The sequence below is a fragment of the Carassius auratus genome, chromosome 28 (genome assembly GCF_003368295.1).
Source record: "Carassius auratus strain Wakin chromosome 28, ASM336829v1, whole genome shotgun sequence".
NCBI lineage: Eukaryota > Metazoa > Chordata > Actinopteri > Cypriniformes > Cyprinidae > Carassius > Carassius auratus.
In genome coordinates this window covers 26783542-26792464 of record NC_039270.1, presented here as the reverse complement: position 1 = coordinate 26792464, position 8923 = coordinate 26783542, and the positions used below count along the sequence as shown (strand labels likewise).

The window sequence follows — 8923 nt, the reverse complement described above, 5'->3', positions numbered from 1 at the left end:
TGAGCTCTGAATCCCTGGGTGCTGCTGCAACATGGCTGCCCATCTGCTCTTGGCTGTATGTGCATTGGATGGTTTAAATGCAGAGCACAAATTCTAAGTATTGGTCACTTCACTTTAGTGATAAGAACCAATGTTTACTTTTAGTTTCAGTTACTATTTGATGCATCGAAAGCTATTAGCATTCTGAATTTGAGGTTGTTGCGAATACTCAGAGTTGAACATTGACTTGGGGTGTGCTGCAGTTAAAAGTTCCAACTAGGAAGTCTGAATTCTGACTTTGGAGTATAAATGGAAGACTTGTTACCTTGTAAGGTGATGGAGGGGTATATTGTTTTAACTCTCAGTCAGACTGACCAAGCCCACTAACCCAACCCTAAACCCCATTACCCCCCCACCCCCCGCCGCCAAAAAAATAAAATCCATTGTGCACTTCTTTTGTTAAGTGTACCAGACTGACACAAAAACAATTGTGAATGGCTGCATTACACATGTTCAGATTTGCCATTTTATGCTGCTTTTGAAATCTTCATGCAATGATCTTTTTTCTGTTTCTGATTATGTGTTTTTGGTCATCAACAGCAGTAACAAGCATTCCATCTGAGAATACAACTGCACCATCACAAACAATGCCACCACCCCACCGCTGTCGACGCATGCTTGGTAATAGCACATCTCCACCTTTATCTACTCAAGGCAATGTGACAGGCTCGTCTACAGTTGCACCAGAAAAGGCTACCAGTTCATCAGTGAGTACACCAGGAAATGCCACAGTTTCAACTGCACCTGTAACAACAGCAGTGGCCAACTCCACAAGTCCAGTTGTACCTACACTGGAGAATGCTACAGACCATCCTGTAACTTCACCAGGCAATGCCACAACTACTCCTTTACCTGAGCCAGGCAACAGCACAACCCCACCCCAAACTACAAAAGCTAATGACACTACTCCTCCCATTAGCACACCAAGCAACAGCACAGCTTCACCAATTACAACACCAAGCTATGTAACAGTTACAACACAGACTACAACAGGTAATGTTACAACAGCAAACATTGCAACTTACTCCACGCTTAACCACAGATATTTCAAACATAACTACACCAAATGCTACTGCACCACCCCTAACTACAACAGTAAATGCTCCTGCACCACAACTAACTACAACAGTAAATGCTACTGCACCACAACTAACTACAACAGTAACTGTTACTGCACACCCTAACTACAACAGTAATGCTACTGCACCACCCCTAACTACAACAGTAAATGCCTACTGCACCACAACTAACTACAACAGTAAATGCTACTGCACCACAACTAACTACAACAGTAAATGCTACTGCACCACAACTAACTACAACAGTAAATGCTACTGCACCCACAACTAACTACAACAGTAAATGTTACTGCACCACCCCTAACTACACCAGTTAATGCTACAGCAGCACCTCCAACAACACCAGTAAATGCTTCTGCACCACAACTAACTACAACAGTAAATGCTACTGCACCACCCCTAACTACAACAGTAAATGCTACTGCATCACAACTAACTGCAACAGTAAATGCTACTGCACCACCCCTAACTACAACAGTAAAATGCTACTGCATCACAACTAACTACAACATTAAATGCTACTGCACCACCCCTAACTACAACAGTAAAATGCTACTGCACCACCCCTAACTACAACAGTAAATGCTACTGCACCACAACTAACTACAACAGTAAATGCTACTGCACCACAACTAACTACAACAGTAAATGCTACTGGCACCACAACTAACTACAACAGTAACTGTTACTGCACCACCCCTAACTACAACAGTAAATGCTACTGCACCACAACTAACTACAACAGTAAATGCTACCACACCACAACTAACTACAACAGTAAATGTTACTGCACCACCCCTAACTACACCGGTAAATGCTACAGCAGCACCTCCAACAACACCAGTAAATGCTACTACACCACCTCTAACTACACCAGGGAGCAACGCAACAGTAAATGCTACAACACCACCCATAGCTACAACAGGAAATACTACAACAGGGAATGCTACCCAACAACTCAGTCTACACCAGGAAATGCTACTAGACCATCCATAACCAACTCAACGACCTCGACCCACTGTTTCTACTACTAACCCAACTAACACTGCAACCACACCAGGTGTGTTTGAATTAACGTGTTGTGTGACTGTATATTGCAAGTAATTCCGAGTAATGAGGAGTTTACATCTTTTTTCTTTTAGCTACCTGTCCTACAGTGACCTGCCCCACCACTCAGTGTCTGTGTGAAATCCATCTGTCAGTGTGTGACAGGAACTATTCCTTTAAATAACGCCTGTGTGGAAAGTACGTATCTGATGCCTAGCCTCTTGGCAAATTATCCTCTTTCTTAGACTGGACCATGGGTCATTACAAAAAAAATCCTTCTATATTTAATTGTTATATAAATCATATGATTACAGTGATTATTAGGAAGAATCCTTGTAGTAAAAAAATATTGTGTAAACACTTTAACACCCCCACTCTCTCTCCTCACACCCTGTGTTTATTTCCAGCTAAAACCTTCCCTAGTGCACTGCGGGTGAACCGCACTTTTGTAGAGGCTATGAACAATCCACAATCACCTGAATTTCAGAAAATTGCTAAAGAGATCATTGTTGTGGTAGGTCACAAACTTACATTACAATCTGGTCTATTAACTTTAACATTTCACTTCTAAATATTTATTTTCATTTACTGGAACCATGTGCAGTTGGCAATATAGAAATGCTTTTATTTAAATAAATATAAAGTAAATGTCATTATTTAGTGTACGAAATATGCAACATACCATATGAAACATTCTTATTTAGAATTTAAAAAAACTGCATTATAACTGCATTTATCATTTGAGTTTCAAATAGAACTGATCATATTATAGTTATATTCAGAGTAAAATTAAAATGATTGCGTTATATTGCCTTGAGCCGTAATCATTACTCTTTCTTCCTTTTCGCAAATAGGTAAATGAAGCTCTGCGTAACCAGTCAAACTACATTAGCAGCACAGTAACTACGTTGACGTAAGTGACCCTTTGAAACACTTCTCTCTTACACATTTGTATCATATTTGCAGAATACTCATCTCTATGTAAACACTTACAGGCCTGGCAGTGTAGTGGCCACAGTACACAGTTTTTTTGAGCCCAATTCTCCAGTCACACAGGCAATGGTTACATCTGCCATGAATGATGCTATAAGTGGTTGTGAGACAACAAACTGTGGCATTCTTGCTAATGCCCAATACAAAGGTGAGTGACTTGAAAAAATGTATTATATAAGCTGTGATTTGAAAACAGTGAAACAGGTGCATTAATGCCCACATAGAAAATAATACAATACATTATACTAGTTCCACAAATATGCTGCTCTCACATAATTATATACAACTATTTTCATATTAAATCATTCTAGTACTTTACTTGACAAACATTTAAAACATCAATTCCTGTTTAGGCAACAAATTACCTTAAGAGCATGAAGTACAGTACTTTGTTCAGTTCCACAAAAATTGATAAAGCAACTTCTCTTGCTGTATTAAACTGCTAAATATTGTTCCTCAAATAAGAATACAATACAGTGCCAAGAATGGGGTGTTTAGAGATGTTTAGCCATGACTCTGGCCATGTTTTGTTCTAGATCATATAATAGATGTTTCTGAATCACAGAAATATACTGGAGTTTTCTACGTTAAATTCTTTCAAGATACTGATATCACCACTAACTATGCTACCATCTACAACTAGCTCACTGCTAAACAATTTTATTAAATGTTTAAATATTATGCACAATTGTTTGCAATTATAATGCATGGAGCTTTTATGACTTCATATTAAATAAGTCATAAAAAGCGACATGCATTATAATTGCTAAATGCTTTAATATTTAGAGTAAGTATTTAGAAATACATTGCAGGACCATTTAAAATTAAACATAATTGAAACGTAAAGGACATTAAATAAACACTTTCCGTCATGCATCTATCTAAACAACTACTTACTGTCTCTTTCTTTATAGCAACCAATTTGTGTGACCAAAATCCTCCTCCTTGTGATACTAACACTACATCGTGTACGGCCAACGATGGGACACCTATATGTACCTGCAAAGCTGGCCATGTATCTAGCTCTTACCAGCCCAGAAGCTGCACAGGTGAGTGTGTACTACCACGTGTGTTTGTGTGTGCATATCATAATCATCTGTGACCACCGTGAAGAATGAAAACAATTAAGAAATAAAACATAAATCAATAATTGATACAGTTTCAAGGTGAGAGATGTTTTTTGACTGGTAGATTTCTTTGATTCTGCAAATATTGGCAGGTATAGGAATCACACACATCTGAGACAATACATAGTTTAGTTCATGTTTTTTTTTTTTCTGTCTGCTCTACCATCTTTCTATGATTCTGTCTATTTACTATTTACTAATTATTTTCACAGTTTGCCCTAGTGGCTACAAAGCGGAGAACAACACCTGTGTTCGGTGAGAACTATTTAATTTCTTTGTTCACACTATCATTTTAGTAAAACAAAGTCTTTGAGTAACTTATCTGTTCCATTTATTGGAACCACAGTCATACAACTCAACTCAAACATGAATGTTCAGAAATACTTGATTGCTTCCTTGTCACAAACTTAGCTGCTCTATTCAATGATCAGTGTATTTTAATAGAAACTACTGCCCCCTTGTGTCAAGGCAATATTACAACAGTCATATAACTGCAGAAGTGCAGATAAGTGTAATGTTCATGCCCTTATTAATTTTTTTTTAACAGATGTCCATTTGGCTATTCTGGATTCAACTGTGATGACTGTAAGATATTATTATTACATTATTTCTTGATTCTTAACCATTAAAGTAATCATTTTGTATGTATATGTGTTTCTAATGACCTTGTCTCTCTGTGTAGCCTCTTTGTTGGCTCTAGTGGTAGTGGCGTGTGTGTTAGGGGGAATTCTGCTCATTGTGATTTTGGCTGTTCTCATTTACATCTGTGTGACTCGTTGGTGAGTGTTCATGATACGACAGGAATAGGACGTGCATTTGAATGTCTCTGTGCGAGAGACTTTTATGCTTGTTTATGGATCTACATATCCCACTTGTTAACAATTTGTGTGTTTATTGTTTATTTCACAGCAATAAGAAGTCAAGCAGCAATTATTTCAACAGCCCGTACCCTGCTGAGGAGTTCCAGGCCGCGTGGCCCACTCAGGGCATCACCCGTATTCCACGTGTCAATCTGACATCTAATTCCAGCATTGATGCCACTGGCAACAGTCTAGAGATGTCTGAAGAGCCAGGAAAGAAAGACTACAGTAATGGATTGGTGAGTACATCCTTTCAGTCAAAACTTCACAAATAATTAATAACCAGTTAACCTTTTGAAGCAGTTACACTTATCTGTAACTTACAGTGGGTTTTGTACTGCTTCAAAAGACAAGCTTATGTGTGGACATTTTTTTACAGAATAACTGTTGTAAAATTTAAGTATGCATATACACTACTGTTTAAAATTTGGGGGCAAATTTCCACAAAAATAAATAAAGAAATATTAATAATAATTATATTGTTTTCAACATTGATAATAAGAAATGTTTCTTGAGAAAACCTACATATTAGATCATTTGACTGAAAATTCAGCTTGGCCATCACAGGGAAAAATGTATAATAAAAATGTAATATATATTCTAAAAAAAAAAAGCATTTATTTTAAATTGTAATGATATTTCACATTTTTTACTGTGTATTTTAATAAAATATGCAGCCTTGGTAAGCATACGTGATGTCTTTCAAAAAACATTAAACCATTTTTACAGGCCCCAAACTTTTACAGTAGTGTAAAATTATATTCACAATATTATTTTATATTGCTTACTTTATATTATGAATTATACTTATTTTCTTTTTTTTTTTAATTTTAAGAAATGACCCCACTGTAAGTTGAAATTCTTCTATTAAACCTGCATGTGCCCTGTGATTCTAACACCAATCATAGAATCAGCCACGTGCCATATATCTCAATATCTGTTCAATCAAACCCTTGTCCATTTGCAAATCTTTACTCTGCCTGCCCAGCTGAACTCCAATGACATACTCCTGATTGATACAAAGATTGGATTATGCTAACTTTCTTCTACGTATTTCTTGGCTGAATAATTGAAGCCCATTATGAGAAAATGTATTCCTAACAATGGCACATATAAAGAGGGTCTATTGCATTAGTGAAACAATTGCATTTGTGGTTAGCTGAATGCTAACCGTATAACATAGTACTTGGGAAACTGGACTATCCCTGAGTATATTTCATAACTTTAATATATGAAATCAGAATTTAATTATAATGGATGTACAAGTTTTGTGATGGTTATCTAGTAAACAAACCTCTTTGTGTGTGTGTGTGTCTGTGCACATATTAATGGTTGTTGTGTTGTGTATGTGGTGTACCGTATATGGGCTTGCTTTCTCCTCACTCCAAACACTATGACTATAGAAGATTGGAGGAAAGGTAAGTCAGTGACTCCTGGTGTGTCCTGGTGTGTCGTCAGGGATGGTAAAAGGCAGGGACGGTCCACTGATACATATATGAATGCACAACATACCAGCTGTGGTTCCGCCTTAAACTGAAAAGAGTCAGTTGCATTACTGAAATGCTCAACAGGTGGCTGTAGGAAAGGAAAGTCCCATCTCACAGTTAAAATAGACAGCTAAAATGTTCAAAAAAAAACTTTCTATTTGTCTAAGAATCCTGAAAAAAATTATAATAAGCAGAACAATTGTTTTTTTAATATTGATAATACAAAAAAATGTTTCTTGAGCATCAAATCAGGATATTAGAATGATTTCTAAAAGATCATGTGACACTGAAGACACTGAAAGCTGGAAAGTCAGCTCTGTCATCACAGGAATAAATTACATTTTGAAAATAACAATATTTTAAACTTTTAATATTTTTTACTATTACTGTATTAAATAAATGCAGCCTTGGTGAGCATAAGATACTTAAAAAAAAAAAAAAAAAAAAAAAAAAAGATCGTACAGACCCAAACCTTTAATATTAGTTATTAATTTCCATAAATTTGGATCTTTCACGGCTTGTATGGTTGAAAACTGCATAAGAAATATGTCTGCCAAGTGAACTGGTTTGCTTTAAAAGGACCTTGGTCTTCAAGTTCTTTCATGTAAAGGAATATTTTGGGTTAAATACAACTGTAAGTTAAAGTGTGCACCTTCTGCAGCATTAGCATTACCAAAATAATGAACATACCACCAACAACACCTTTGTCATCAACTACGTATTTAACCTAGAAGGAATATTCCTTTATTTTTGCTCTATTTGCTTTATTTTGCCTCTTTTCTCTTTGTGACTGGCATCTTGTCACAAAGAGAGGTGTATTACTGTCGCGTCTGGGATGAGATCTTAATATTGATCTCTGGTTTGACCTGTTTGCATGCCATCATAAGCTTTGCATGAATTTTTAAGCTAGTTATTGTGTTTTTCCTGCATGCTGGTATTATAAAATGAGATGTGCTGAGAGAATGAAGCATTGTGGGTTGTGTTTACCTGTTTGTGGCTAAAATGAACTATCATTTCTTCTGCAGTCGGGCTCGTTTGACCTCACAACAGATGGTATGAGGACCTTTAAGGACATAAACCCCACACGCTACTCTTATCTGGTGGGTCATGAAAACCCCTATTTTATACATGGAGATGAGAAGAGATGAAGAAAACAGCAGAGAAAGCCAGTGGACAAGAAAAGAGTGCAGTAGCACCGTGAATTATTAAAAAGGCCTTGGATCAAAATGTTTCATGAATGTTAACGCTGTCAAAACCATACAGCTGATCACAGACTCAAAGTGCATACACAAACAGCATTTGAGAGATACGTTTATATATATATATATATATATATAAATTTTACTGTTTTAATTCCAAATTTCTTTCACCCAGGATAAAGTGCTCACTTCTTAAAAGTGCATTGATGATTGGGTTTTCCTAGCACAAGCTTGATAAACGTGTCCTGTGTATTACAATGTGAGATGAATGCTTAACCACTCGTCTTTTTTTCACTTCTTGTTTTGTCTGCACATTTCATATTCAGAGTTTTGTTATCAGACAGAGATCATTCATGTATTCTGTGGTTTTCAACACAAAATAATTTATTATAAAGGATGTAATATTAAACCATATTTTGGCATATTTTATTTAAATTTCTCATCTGTGGAAGCAATAAGGTCAGAATATATAATGTAATCCAGTAGTACTAATGCATCTGATCTATATTCTGACAGTAACTGCACTTTGTAGGAGAGAACATGCAATGTCTGTTGTGTGTGTGTGTGTGTGTGTGTGTTTTAAGATTTATCTGTCATGAAAGACAGAACTGGTACATTCAGTTATGCATTTTTGGTTGATATCTCCTCCAAAGAATTAATTTATTTTATGCCAGGACAATGCATGCCACCAGAAATTGATCTCTGTGCCTGACTGTGATGTTTTCTTTTGAATAGGAGAATTATGCAATGATGATGAGTAAACAACCATGTGTCCTTTGTAGTCGTGCCAATATATTTATTTAAAACAGAACATGGCACTGTTTACTCAGCTGTCTGTTTGCTTCATATATATATATATATATATATATATATATATATATATATATATATATATATATATATAATTATTTATGTGTAGCTGGGATATTTTCTACCTGTACATAAAGCTTTTGTAAAAAAAAATGTTATGCTCCTTGTATGAAGTGTTTCATATTGTTCTGTATAATGAAAGGAAATAAATTTCTAAAGATATAGTTATCTACAATTTGACGAATTATTCTTGTATATGCCTCCACATTTTTTTTTTTTTTT

General features: G+C 35.9%; 1 pseudogene; it reads left to right on the top strand.

The window, feature by feature from the left end:
• The first annotated feature begins 1766 nt into the window (after window positions 1–1766).
• Window positions 1767–8607, top strand: LOC113047420 (protein HEG homolog 1-like; annotated as a pseudogene).
• Window positions 8608–8923: the final 316 nt, after the last annotated feature.